The sequence below is a fragment of the Mus caroli genome, unplaced genomic scaffold (assembly GCF_978045245.1).
Source record: "Mus caroli unplaced genomic scaffold, Mus_caroli_1 scaffold_6, whole genome shotgun sequence".
NCBI lineage: Eukaryota > Metazoa > Chordata > Mammalia > Rodentia > Muridae > Mus > Mus caroli.
Genome location: NW_028227261.1, coordinates 100885698 through 100899588, shown reverse-complemented (window position 1 = coordinate 100899588; position 13891 = coordinate 100885698).

The following is a 13891-nucleotide window of genomic DNA, read 5'->3' as shown; positions in this document are numbered from 1 at the left end:
CTAAGTGGAAAATATTTTATTAACTAATGCTTCTCAAGGGAAGTTTACCTTAAATCCTTGCTCTCACCCAAAAGATTCAGAGACAGTATCCTTTTATTATTTAGTGTTTTAGTTTACTACAAAAGGTTTTACAAAAAATAAAGAAAGCTTTTATAATTGTTGTTAATTGGTAATTAAAAATTAGTTGTGCCCAAGACAATTCTTTAGCCAGAAAAAACATTATTGTAAAGTCATTTTTCTCATCCTCCCAGCCAATCGTTGGCCCATGTGGGCCCAAGTAGCTGCTGTGAGACAGAGTCTTAAGACACACAGTTGCCCCTGTTCCCAGCACAAATAATCTAGTTGTGTGCTGTAGATGGTGTTTTAAAATGCTGAACAATCAAACCTTAATTTATATATTAATAGTCAATGCTATATCTCTGAGCTCATAATTACTTAAAATTGTTTGTCCCTCAGATACTATTAATTCTCAAATTTACAATTGCTTATACATATTTCTAGTTAATAAATAAATTATGCACGTGTGACTCTTAATAACTTTTCAAGCTTTCTAGTTACAACCGTTCCTTAAGAAAAATGATTAAAAGTGCAATTAGTCACTGCCCCTTTACAGCCAAATATTTAAAATGTTTTGTCCAACAAGTTATTAATTCAAAAGGTTAGATATTGTAAAATTTTAAACTTTACCTCTTAAAAGACAAAAGAGAGAAATTGTATCCCCATATATACTATTTCCATGCACACTATTTAAAACATACCTTTATTTTCAAAATTTGAGATTAAAATGTCAAATTTAATAAATGCTTTTTAATATCTTAAAAAGGTCTACTTATTGGCTTATAGATTGATCCTAAAACAGCTACCTTATTAGAAAAGGGAAAAACAGGTTCTCTCCACAGAACGCTACAGAAGCATATTAGTAATTCGTGTGCCGAGCTGACAGGTAAGTTAACTCAGTGTCCTGATTAAAAGGACTAAAAGATTAAATTCATGTTTTAGATTCATCCTTGCTTGTCATTTTTCCAGTTTAGACTAACTTCTAGCCTTTTAACTTTATGGCAATAGTACATCAGAGACTGTATATTCAGACTTAGTAAAATTAGTCATTTAATAGAGTCATAATGATTTTTCACTTTTCTTCAGTGTGACCAGCCATTCTAACTCAATCTTAGACTGGTCTAATATTCAGTTCAATTATTAGAGATTCCAATATTCTAAATTACCTAACAAAGTTAATTCAGAGCATATCCCCCAAGGTCACCAAAGGCTCATCTTGCCTTATTTGTCCTAAACTTTTTACAAATTGATATTAAAAGTCAGTCTGCAGTGGATCGCCACTGACATCCAGTTACTTCTAATTCTTATTCCATTGATAAAATAAAAAGACACCCTAACTACGAATAAAAGGATCCGGTTCTAATCTGGGGAAGGGGCTCGGCTTGTGTTTTTTCAAAAGATAAAGATAGAGCACGGTGGTTGCCAGAGAGATTAATTAGTCAGATGAACACACATTCCAAATCTTCTTATAAGTATCACCTTGAGGACTAAAATTCCTCTTTTGCTTAAAATTCAGCTGGAAACTGAAGCTCCTAAAAAAAAAAAAAAAAAAAAGGCTGTTTTCCTGCTACTCTCTGAGCCGGCTCCCCCACAGGAGGCCGGAGACTAGCCTTAGCTTTAAAATTTGCAACTGAATAAAGTACCTGGACTTCTCCAAAAAGAAAATTTGCATTGCTACTCTCTCATTGTCTAGATTTCTTTTTTTCAAGTAGGTCAATCTACGTTCTCCAGCCAGACCTGCAGGCGTGCCTACCCCTCCCCCAAGAACAAACAGGTGGTACTGCTATTATCTTCCTTCCAAGGACATTCCAGTACATGGCTTTCAGTCTGAGATAAAATTTAGATTTACCAAGAGAGCCAGAGAAGTAGAAATTTCAAATATTTACAGAGATTAGTTCTTATTTTAATAGACGGGCTTAGTCCCATAGCTGGCCTCTGGCTTTTCACCCTTGCTGTTACTGCAAGGTGTCCTTAGTTCCTCAAGCTAGAGAATAACAGAGATGAAGAAAAAAGACTTCCAGCTCCTATTTTAACCACAATTAGTGGTGTTAATACTGACATAATTCTTGTCTAGGCCTTGCTAAATCTGAGGTTGACAAGTCTCCACTAGAGACCACGCAGGACTCAGACCTGCGCTACTGATTCGTGATCAGACAAATACAGTATGGGTACCGCTTGGCGCAGGAGATTACTGCGGAGGGAAGGTCCAGCTTGACCGTTTCTGAGTTCCCTGTGCGACACACCTGATTTAAAGGAGGTTGGTATCTGATTCCAGCTAAAAACCAAAAATACCTAAGGCTCTGCCTCCCCTCCCCAAAAGATACCAAGAGCCACAGATGTGGGTTGTTATAACGCCCACGGGAGGAATCGGGTCCACCCAAGTCAAGGTTAAAGGCCCACTCATCTACAGATGAGAAAATCATTTGATCACCTCAATTAAGCATTGCCTATTTAAACTTAATTAATAGGGGGGAGAGAGGTTGGAGACCTTACTGTCAAAAGGGCAAGCCCTTCACTGCCTCCCACCCAAATAAAAAAGCCAACTGGCCTTGTACTAAAGAGCTGGTCTTACCCCTTCTCCCTGTTTCCCTGCCTGTCATCCAAAATTGCGGAGGAATATCAGCTCAGTGTTATTCTAAATTTGTTCTGTCAAACTTAGCCAGGGTTCCAACGCCCTACTTAAAATGCAACCAGGAAGTTACCTATTCAGCACTAATTAGCATTATAAAGTCAGAGCCTATTCTGTTAGTGGTTTACTAGGATAATAAGGACAGTCTTAGCCAGATACAGTTTACCATTAGAAAAGTTAGGGAATCCCACGAAAACAGGTTTTTTCTTTAGCCCTAAGAACTCAGGCAGAACTATTGTGCATAGATAATTTTTCTGCCTCAGGCCAGCCTTTTCTTTTTTTATTTTTTTTGTTAACTAATGGGAGGATATGTGGTCTCCCTTTCCCCCACCTGCTTGAACCTGCTTGCTCAAGGGTGGAGCTTCTTGCTCATTCGTCCTGCCTCGCCTACTGCTGGACCCTGCCTTTGCTGCTTGGAGGCACACATGTGTTCGTCCTGCTACTGGACCCTGAGTTACTTGGCGGGAAATCGGGTTCCCTCCCCCTTCCTTTATAACTGAGTGTCTGGAAATAGTAAAATTGAGCTTTGATTAGAATCTTGTCTTAGCTTCATTCCCTTCTCTCGCCGCCTAGCCCCTCTTCTCTTCCAGGTTTCCAAAATGCCTTTCCAGGCTAGAACCCAGGCTGTGATCTGCTGGCCGGACACAACAGACTTTCACGTTCTGTGACAGTGCTCCTGTTAGCCAGGCCTCCACTGAACATTACTGGGGTGGCTCCGGTTTTGCTGCTAGGAACAAGTGTGCAAAGAGCCCTATCAACACACTTCTGTTGGCAAGCTTGCAGGTCCTGCGCATCTGCAGGATGGTGAAGTCTTAGCAATGATCCAGGTGTATTCTCATGCAGTGTCACCTGCAGACCTTGTTGACAGTTGCTGAGATCCTTGCCAACCTGACAGGTGAAGCTCTATCTCCGCACAGTTTCATTTGCATTTTCTTATCACGGGTAAGGGGACTTCGTAATGTGTGGGTCAATTTTATTTTTGTTTCCTCCCTTCTCTATTGATTTTTTCATCTTTTTCTTCCCATTTTGAAAGACATTTACATATGAAAGAGGTGAGCCCCTCTTCTATGGTGTGAGCAATAAATATTTCCTCCAACATTTCATTTATGTTATAGTTTTATTTGTAGTGTTTGTTTGTCATAAATAAGAATTTGATTATAGCTGGGCAGTGGTGGTGCCCGCCTTTGATCCCAGCACTTGAGGCAGAGGAAGGCAGATTCTGAGTGTGAGGCCAGATTAGTTCACAGAGTAAGTTCCGGGACAGCCAGGGCTACCTAGAGAAACTCAGTCTTGAAGCACTCATCCCCAAACAATTGATTTTAAAGTTAAAATGGATTTTGGGGCTCCAAATTCTGAGTTATAGGTGCTATACTTTATTCTAAGGCTTGTGCCCTTTGGATTAGTGATAAAAATCTTTCAAGGCCCTGTCTTTGATGTTCTTAATTAAATAAAAGTGTGAGGGAGGAGGTGTGTTGTGAACAGTCTTTCCCCATTAGTTATACAATGAGACCCTGAGGAGGAAAGAGGAGGAGGAGGAGGAAGACAAGGAGGAGGAAGATGAGGAAGAGAAAGAGAAGGAGGGAGACAAGGAGGAGTAAGAGGCAGAGGAAGATGAGGAAGGGAAAGGAGGAGGAAGCGGGAGAGGAGGAAGAGGAAGAAGAGGAGGAGAAAGGCAAGGAGGATGAGGAAGACAAAGAGGAGGAAGAGGAGGAGGAGGAAGTGGAAGAGGAGGTTATTGAAAGTTACATGGAGTAAATTTGAATAGAGAAATATTACTGTCTTATCTCATCAAAATCTAAACTAGGTTCTGATGAGGAAGTGGTTCAAAGGCATGTCCCCTGGAGCTGGAATATGGAAGTCCTGTCCAGTAGGTCTGTGACAGATCAACATTCTTTTTTCTTATAGAAATGATGGGATACATATCTCCGTGCTAGAAAAAGAATTATCCCCAGAAAGAAGGAAACAATCAGAACAAAAAGCAAAGATGCATGCATTGTTAGCTTTGTGTCCCAATGTGCAAACACCTGAGCTAGTCCATGCAAAAGGGGGCTCATGGTTTGTATTGGCTCGTGGTTTTGGAGGTTTCAGACCCAGACCGTGGTCGCGTGTTCTTGTTGCCTTTGGGCTTAGGAAATATTACACCATGGTGGAACCCATGGAGGAAGAGAACTGTTTATCTCATGTTGCAGGAACCAAAGAGAAAGAGGAGAGAGGACTGGTACCCTACTATACCCTTTGAACACAGCCCCATGAGATCTAACTTCCTCCAAATAAACTCTACCTCCTAAGGTTTCTATCAGATCCCAGTAGCACCATTCACTGTGGACCAAGTCTTTAACCCATGAGTCTCTGATAGAAAGTGACATTATAGATAGAAACTCTGTAGTGCAATGAATATTGAAATTGATGTGTTATATTAATATATTTCCTTATACTGTTTTAATCTTATTTAATCATACTCTTCTTTTATTTCCATGTTTGGTCAAATGACATTCTTTTTCTAAATCTTGACCATGATATGAAATGTCTCTGAAAAGTCAGATTTTTTTTTTTTTTTGGAACAGACTCTCACTAAAATTTGTGTGGGAAGGCACAAAAGTAACTTGTCTATGGAGAGAGCCTTGTCTGACATGGGACACTGGGTTTCACTTCCTCTGGTGCCACACAGGTGTTTTGTGAAGGGATGTACAATATCAGCTCTCCTGAAGCCTTCAGGAGACTAATGAGCTCTGCTCTTGCCTGTTGTTGCTTACTCTTTCCCCAGGACAGGAGGCCTCAAGAGCTTAGCTCCTCTCACACTAGGATTATTTTCTTCCCTGTCTTCATCGTTGCAGAGCTTTTGAAATCAACTTGCAACATATCCTTTGTTCTTCCCTGAGAGAATGTGGGCTCTGACTTCAAGAGGAGAGACACTCACCATGGGAACTGAGGGGCACACGCTGACTGGAGAAATGACAGGGAAGGCAAAATGGAGGAGCGGTAGCTGCTGGGCCTCACAACTCTGCACTCTGTTTCATGGCGGTCATGATACAACCTTCTTGGACACAAGACATAAATGCATCTGAACACTCAGGTTTCGGTTGAGAAGGAGTTACAGTATAAGCACCTGCAGTAAGTGTGAGTAACCCTCATTGTATGTCATAGGGACAAGAAGGATATTATAAATGCTGCTTTTATCCTTCTAACCATGATTTAATGACTCGATTCCTCAAGCTACAGTTACAAGAACTTGTGACTTTGAAGAGTCTAGCAGACAAACTTAAGACCAGGCCAGTGAACAGGAAGTGAATAGGGAGGCAAGGCACTGAACCAGGTCTGCTTTTTGGCAAAGGCAAATTTTCTTTTACTCTTTCTTAGGCCTTTTAGGGGAGCCATGAGATGACTTAGTTTAAGGTGCTTGCCAAGGGAGTCTTGCAACCCAAGTTCAAACCCCACGGACTCCACACAGTTGTTCTCCAGTCTCCATGTGCACACACACACACATGGAGCGTGAAGACCTGAGAGTGAAGGTCTTCCACCTAAGTGTGAAGACCTGAGTTCAGATCCCCAACACCACATAGAAAGCCGGGTATGGAAGTATGTGTCTGTAACACTGATGCTAGGAGAACCAGAGTCCGGGAGCTTTCAGGATGATGGTCCTCAGCTAGCCATACAATCCATGCGGAGTTCAGTGACAAAGCCTGGTTCTAAACACCAAATGAATGAATGAATGAATGAATGAGGTGGAGACTGATAGATAAAAACACCCAACATTGAACTCTGATCTCAACAGGCACACATGAGCACAGTGCCCCCTCCCCCACGCTGGAGCACAAATACACACACTCACATACACATACACACACACATCACTTGATTGAGATTCAACATTTATTCTTGTGAACATGGAGTCATTTTTTATGTTTCAAATTAATGACAAATTTGGTCATACCCACTAACTGTAGAGAAAACAATACTCAATTGATTTCCCTGACTTTGCCTATTAAAAGCTATTGAATCGCTCAGTTTGTCTATTATGGTTTTAAATGCAAGTTACCCAGCTGCCGAAGATGACTCCCACCATCTATACCACCACATACTTGTTTTTTCTTTTATTCCCTTTCTGTTTCTGTTTTTATCTTTTCCTGAAGCAAAGGAAGGATGCAGACATCCAAATTCAGAACGGACTAAAATCAAACACCCACTGAATTTGATTCCCTTCTCGAATAAAGTCAAGCCCTTATCAGTGTCTTGCAGAGATTCTCAGATGTTATCTCCGCGGGCCAGATTAGGAGGCTAACGCTCTCAGGGCTGAGTAGGAGCGAGCCAGTCACTCTCTTCTGTCAGCAGCCCTTGCTTCAGCCATCCAGATAAATCAATTAATAGAATGCAGAGCTGCCGTTTTGCCTTTCTCCTTCCCATACTTCCCTACTTCCCTCTTCCAGGCTCCCCGGACCCCTCAGTCCCCTGTCTAATACCATCTGAGAGTCCTTATTTACAAGAGGGCTTGTGCAGGTGCAAGCATTCAAGCTGCCCACAGCACAGAGGGCAGTGGCCACCTCTCCCCTCCTCTCCTCCAGGCTTCCCCCTCTTTGTGAGACCCTTTTCTTTTCAGCTTTTCAGACCAAAGGCCCCCCTCACCCGCTAATCTAATCGGATTATGCTAATTTGTACTTCACAAACCTAAACAGCATAACCAGGCTCTGCAGAGGGTTAAAGCCGAGGAGAGAGAGGTACAATGACTTCAGCAGTAAACCTACCCCCTGAGAGTACGGAGAGAAATGTCGATCCTGTGTTCAGCCTCACAAAGCCGCCCCTCTGGGAAGCCCCCAGTTTAGAGTGTCCAGGCTCCGCAGTGTTAGCGTCAGAGCATGGCATACAGCAGGCACAGATAGGGCCAGAGGGAAGGTACTGTTTCTCCTGGTGTGTGGTAAGCCCCTCTCCCCATTTGCTCAGTTACCCCCGTGGTTAATCTACCCCTAACTGATAGACCGAATGCAAAGATGCACGTCTACAAGCTGCCCACGAAGGATGATGCTGGGTTGTAGGAAGGACGATGCTCTGGGATGTATGAAGTTGTCTGAGACTTAGTATTGCACTTCAGAATTTCAGCTGGCTGGGGAAAAAATATTTTAGGTACAGAAACTAGAAAACATGTCTACAGGATGATACACTTCCTCTCTCGTGTCTGGCCCTGTGAAGCCGGCTCTGCGACTCATCTTCTAGATCCTTCTGGGGTGATTTTTCTTAGCGGGTGGATGTTGAGATAGAGCTTCTCTGGGTAGCTCTGGCTGTCCTGGAATTCACCCTGTAGACCAGACTAGATTCAAACTTAGAGATCTACCAGCCAGCCTGTGCCTCCACTACCCAGCCTAGGAGTGATACGATTTACGTCTTTATTAATTTTATGCCTTGCCAAAGTTTACAAGCTTGTTACTTAATTTTAATAAGTGGACTGTGAGATTCACCTGGTAAGGTAGGGAGTGGTTCAGTGGTAAAGTGTGGAAGTTTTGGGTTGAAGATGAAAGCTCTTCCGTAGACTCATGTTTGACCAGCTGGCTCCCTGCTGGTGATGGCTGTTTCCAGAGGTTTTGGAAACTATATGAGACAAGACTTAGGCCACAGGGGGTGGGTCTTACCGGGACTCCTCTTTGCTCCTTGTCTGCCAAGAAATGAATGGTCTCTGCTACATTCTCCTGTAGTTAAGACATGCCAGGCATGCAACTCAGGACCAGGTAGGTGATCATGGACTGAGAAACCTCAAGACAAAAATAAAGTTGTTCTTTCTTGAGATTTTTTTTTGGGTTGAGGGGTCAGGTAATTTTGTTACAGTGATAAAAATTTAATTAAGACGGTTTTCTTAGTATGTGTGAGGCCTTGGGGTCCAAAAGGAAATTAAATAAGATTGCTATTCTTTAAAAAAGGATTTACTTATTTATTTTATGTATGTGAGTACACTGTCGGCCATCTTCAGACATACCAGAAGAAGGCATCAGATCCCATTACAGATGGTTGTGAGCCACCATGTGGTTGCTGGGAACTGAACTTGGGCCCTCTGGAAGGACAGTCAGTGCTCTTAACCGCTGAGCCATGTCTCCAGCCCCTACTTGTATTTTCAAGCTCTATTGTCAAGCATTGAACGTGAATGGATGTTAAATTGCTCCTCCAAGAAGGCTCATCTGAATCTACTGTTCTCCCTCCTTTCCCAGCATCCCCCTTGTGAAGGCTGGACCTCAGGAGGTCAAGAGTACCATTCTCTCACAAGGGCTTTTGCAACAAATGGGTTTCAAATTCAGGATCCTCCTGTCTCAGCCTCTCAAGAACTGGCTGCTATTACGAATGTTAGCCTCTCAGGTACAGATTGGTATTGCCACCAATCCCAACATGAACAGACTTTTACAGGACCTTCACGCATGGATGAACACTACTTGGTGTTCTCAAATGGGTAGGAGTTTGGATAATAAATCAAAGAAACCAGTGAAAACTAAGACATTTTTAACATACCATTCAAAGCTATTTTTAACATACCATTCAAAGCTATTTTTAACATACCATTCTGCAAAGAGGGATGTCAGCACAGAAAAAAAGCAAACTTGATCCTTGGACTAATGTGACATAAGATAGTGGCTTTTAAAGTCCCAGATCTAGAGAGGTTCCCTCTTCTCTTGCTCCATTGTCAAATTTTCCATCTCACTGATTGAAGGCACAACGCCTTGTCTAATGAGTCACGTGGGGTTAGAGACTCTCCCCACCCCCACCCGTCTTCGTGGGCTCAGACTACTTGTGACTTTCTAATTCCCAGAGTTCTGAGACAAGTAGGCACCACAGTCAGCCAGGAGAGGGAGGGCCTAGTGTTTCTGGCTTCCCTGTAACTCTGATGAGCTCTCAACACACCGCCTGTTGAAAAGGAGCCATAGCAATCTATTTCTTAAAGCATCTCCGCTCATTTTTAGTCCTGACAATTCCCGTCTGTCCAGGGCCCTCCTCTCTTGGAGAAGACATTAGTAAACACTCTCAACTGGAGTCTCCCACTCATCTAGAGCCTTGCCTGTCTTCCTCCCAGAGTTCTTGCTGCCTTGGTTGACTGACACTCAGCACTTTGACTAATTGGTTTCTAAGTAGGCTGTCCCCTGGGGTGACAAAGCTTCAGCAGTTGGAGACATGGGCCCTGGAGACTGTCTGCCACACACCTGTCCCTGTCACAGCTCGCAGAGCAAAGTGTCTTTCTCCTTTTCCTGAGGCCTCATTCCCTCTGGGATCTTTCACTGAGTTCTGTTTCTGATCTGAGAGAGTCTTGTAATTCACAGTTCATTTACTGAGTGGAAAAGATTAACTATTCTGAAATGAATGAATGGGTGGGTGTGGGGGTTCTTCTCAGTCTTGTGCTCCTGTCACCCAACTCCCTCCCCACGAGCCCAAAGTAGGATACAGTGATGCCCACGCAGCAGCAATAACCAGTGCCCATCAAGAGAAGGAGGGGAAGGCGTGTCTTGTTTCTTTTCTTTCTCTCTTTCCTTCCTTCCTTTGTTTCTCTTTCTTTCTGTTGTTGTTGTTGCTGCTGCTGTTGTTGTTTGTTTTGCTTTGTTTTTGTTTGTTTGTTTGTTTTAGACAGGGCTTCTCTGTATAGCCCTGGCTGCCTTGGAACTCACTCTGTGGACCAGCCTAGCTTCCAACTCACAGAGACCTTTGTCTCCCAAATGCGGGGATTAAAGGCATGTGCCACTACTGCCCCCTGGCATACCTTACTTCTATTCTCATTCCAACACTTGTTACCACAGAGACCAGGCTGTTGTGGCCTTGGAATGGTGTTTGACCACCTGTATTCAATAAGCTAATTAAAGAAATAAGTGAAAGCAAGAGTCAGAAAGATTTATCCAGTGTCACCACAGAAAAGAGGCCATTGGTGTCTCCCACCTCTTTGGGGTCCTAGAGGATACCATTTTGATTAGGCTGTCTGGTCAGCAAGCTCTAGGTGTCTTCCTGTCTTTATCTCCCAACATATATCACCATACTCAGAATTTCACATGAGAGCTGGGGAATTGAACTCAGATCTGAACAGCCCTTAACAACCAATCTGTCTCCCTGGGCCCTGAAAAGTAGTAGTTTTTTTTGTTGTTGACGATGATAATTATTTTGTAATTAATTTATTTATTGAGGAGTCTACCAATGTAAACTTGGCTGGCCTGGAACTTGCTACATAGACCAGGCTAGCCTTGAACTCACTTAGTTAGATCTGCCTGTCTCTGTCTCCTGAGTACTGTGATTAGAGGCATGTGTCCCCACACTCAGCTTCCCCTAGTAGTTTAAAATTAATTTCCTTAGGTGATTGTCTGTTGGGTTAGCCAGAGGGCAATAGGTACAGAGGCAAAGCAGTCCTAGTCAAGATGAGGTCCTGCCTGTCATTACCGCATTATTTTCTGGGCTCCAGTTTCTCCTGAAAGGCTGTCTGATAAGTTGTCAGAACTATGTGAAATCTCTTTATGGAAGACAGACTCTCTTATGGTTACAGAGCCCCATCCTTTCCCTCCCTCCCTTCCTTCCTTCCTTCCTTCCTTCCTTCCTTCCTTCCTTCCTTCCTTCCTTCCTTTTTTCACACACCACTCTTGCAGAGAACCTGAATTCAGCTCCCAGTACCCATGTCAGGTGGCGCACAATCACATGTAACTCCAGCTCCAGAAGGTCTGGCCTGTCATGCCTGCTTTCTTGAGCACACACAGACATATACATGTAATAAAAATAAAATAAATCTTTAAAAATAATATATAACAGAAATCTAATATTTTAAAGAAACGAATAAAAATATCTAGGTCTTTTTATAAGACTTACTAATAGTCATTGTTATTAAACTAGAAAATGTTTCCTAAATTTATTCTAGCAGTTTATTTTGCATTGTATACACCCGCACTGTTCCTCAAAGCCAGGATTCAGTGATCCTGAACGTAGAAAACGATGTTAATGATTCTCCCCATCCTGCTTGTACAACACAGTGTGGCCTAAGAGCTGCCATGAGCACACTGAAAATAAAACCAAGAAGAAAGGAGTTATGTATCAGCATGGAATGGGCAGGAAGCCAAATCTAAGTCCAAATAGCTGTGGATATTTAGCTCAGGATCAGTTTCTAGGGCAGCACATTCTCTCTGGATTCTCTCTGTTCCAGTGAGATCCTGGCCATGTCCAAGGGTATGGAATAGCTACCCAGAGGAGTTAAGAAGATCCTAGGGAGACAGACCTTGCTAGGATGTCCTTACCCCTAAGCCCATTATCATTATACAGTCTTGTAAAATAATATTTTACAAAGCTCACCACTCTCCATCAAGCAAAAATATAAAAATGGGTATATTTCTCTGAGTCTTTAAGTTTTCAGTTTTAACAAGTCTTGTCCCATCAAAAGTTTTGAATAGTTTTGTTAAGCCTTTCTTTTGTTACTCCATCTTTTGACACAGGTATCTCCATCATGACCCTTACAATAGGTAAGGAAAGAGACCACACCTTTCCGCCCCTACCGTGCCCTGGCTTTTATAAAGACAAAGGGTCCCATCTCTGTGACCAGCCCTCACTTTTCTTTTCCTTCTTTTTTTTATTTAATTTTAAGATTTATTTATTTTATGAGTACACTGTAGCTGTCTTCAGACACACCAGAAGAGGGCGTGAGATCCCATTACAGATGGTTGTGAGGCACCATGTGGTTGCTGGGATTTGAACTCAGGACCTCTGGAAGAGCAGTCAGTGCTCTTAACCGCTGAGCCATCTCTCCAGCCCATCCCTCACCTTTCACAAAGCCCCAGCTCAGAACTGGTCCACAACTCTAGCTTGTACCATGGCTTTCTTTCTGCCATTTTGATGCCGATTCTCCTGAATAGAGGCATGACACTTACCTCCATATGAAAGTATCTGTGGAAAGATGCCGCATGTCTGAGGTGCTGTGGAAACAATATTTTAATTTTCCTTTTTGGTCATTACCCCAAGCCAGAGTTGTTCTGATTCTAGCTGGATCCTTGAGCTTTTTTTTTTTTTACCATCCTCAAGAATATAAAAGACACCCTGCTGCATCAGTTACCCTTCTCAACACCTCAATAAAATACATACATGTGGGGAGCATGAGGTGGCTGGTCACATTAATGCCACAGCTGTGAGCAGAACAAGGTGGGTCCTGGTGCTCAGTCCATTTCGTTTATTCAGTCTGAGACTTCAGTCCATGGAGATAGTGCTCACATTTGGGATGGGTCTTCCCTCTTCAGCTAAACCTCTATAGACACACTTGTAGGTAAGGTTTCATGGTGACTCTGAATCTAGTCAAGTAGACTACTAAGATCACATACAACCCTGTGTTCTGGGCCTAGTCTTCAGTAGGTGCAGGATCCCAGAGCAGCATCTCTACAATGCACCCAACAAGCTAAGCAGTGTACCTCAGAGAGTTCTTAATATGGAGACATGGGAAGGCATATCTGGGATATTTGGGACTGGCGCTGTGGTTAGATGTGAAAACAAGAGCAGGGGAAGCAGGCTTGTTCTTCTGGACTGTTCATCTGCTCAGGCATGCTGGTCTGAACACCCTAACTACCTGGGATGTTGAATCAGAAGCTCTCAAGTTCAATGCCAACCTGGGCAACAGAGGGAGAGCCTGTCCTCAGAAGAGAAAGAAGGATTGAAAAGCCCAATAAATACTGGCTGCCCTGACTGCTATTGTACTAATTTTAACCAGAAATTGTCACCTGTTTATGAACTTGGCCTTGAAATCTTAGAAGATGTGTGTTACAAAACGTGCAGACCAGAGCCCTGTCTTTATTTAGTTTTATTTTGGTCCCCTAACTGGACTGCCTGGTTGGGCCTCAGTGGGAAAGGTCGTGCTTAGTCCTGCTGGGACTTGATGTTTCAGGGTGAGTAAATACCTAAGGGGGGTTCCTCCTTCTCTGAGGAGAAGGGGAGAGGGTGATAGGAGAGGGATTTGTAAGGATGGGACTTGGGAGGGAAGGATAGAGGAGGCTTTAATCTGGATGTAAAGTGAATAAATAAATAAATTATTGGAAAAAGACTTTTTCCTATCATTTATAACATGTTTTGTATATTTTGGCTAAGGAGTGTATTTTTAAAGGTGTCTTTTGATAATGAGAAGTTAGTTATTTTTTTATGTAATTTCTTTCCTTTTAAGATTTAATTATTTTACTTTTTGGAGAATTCATGTATGAGTACTGTTGTTACATTATTCACATCCTATAGCCTATAGCC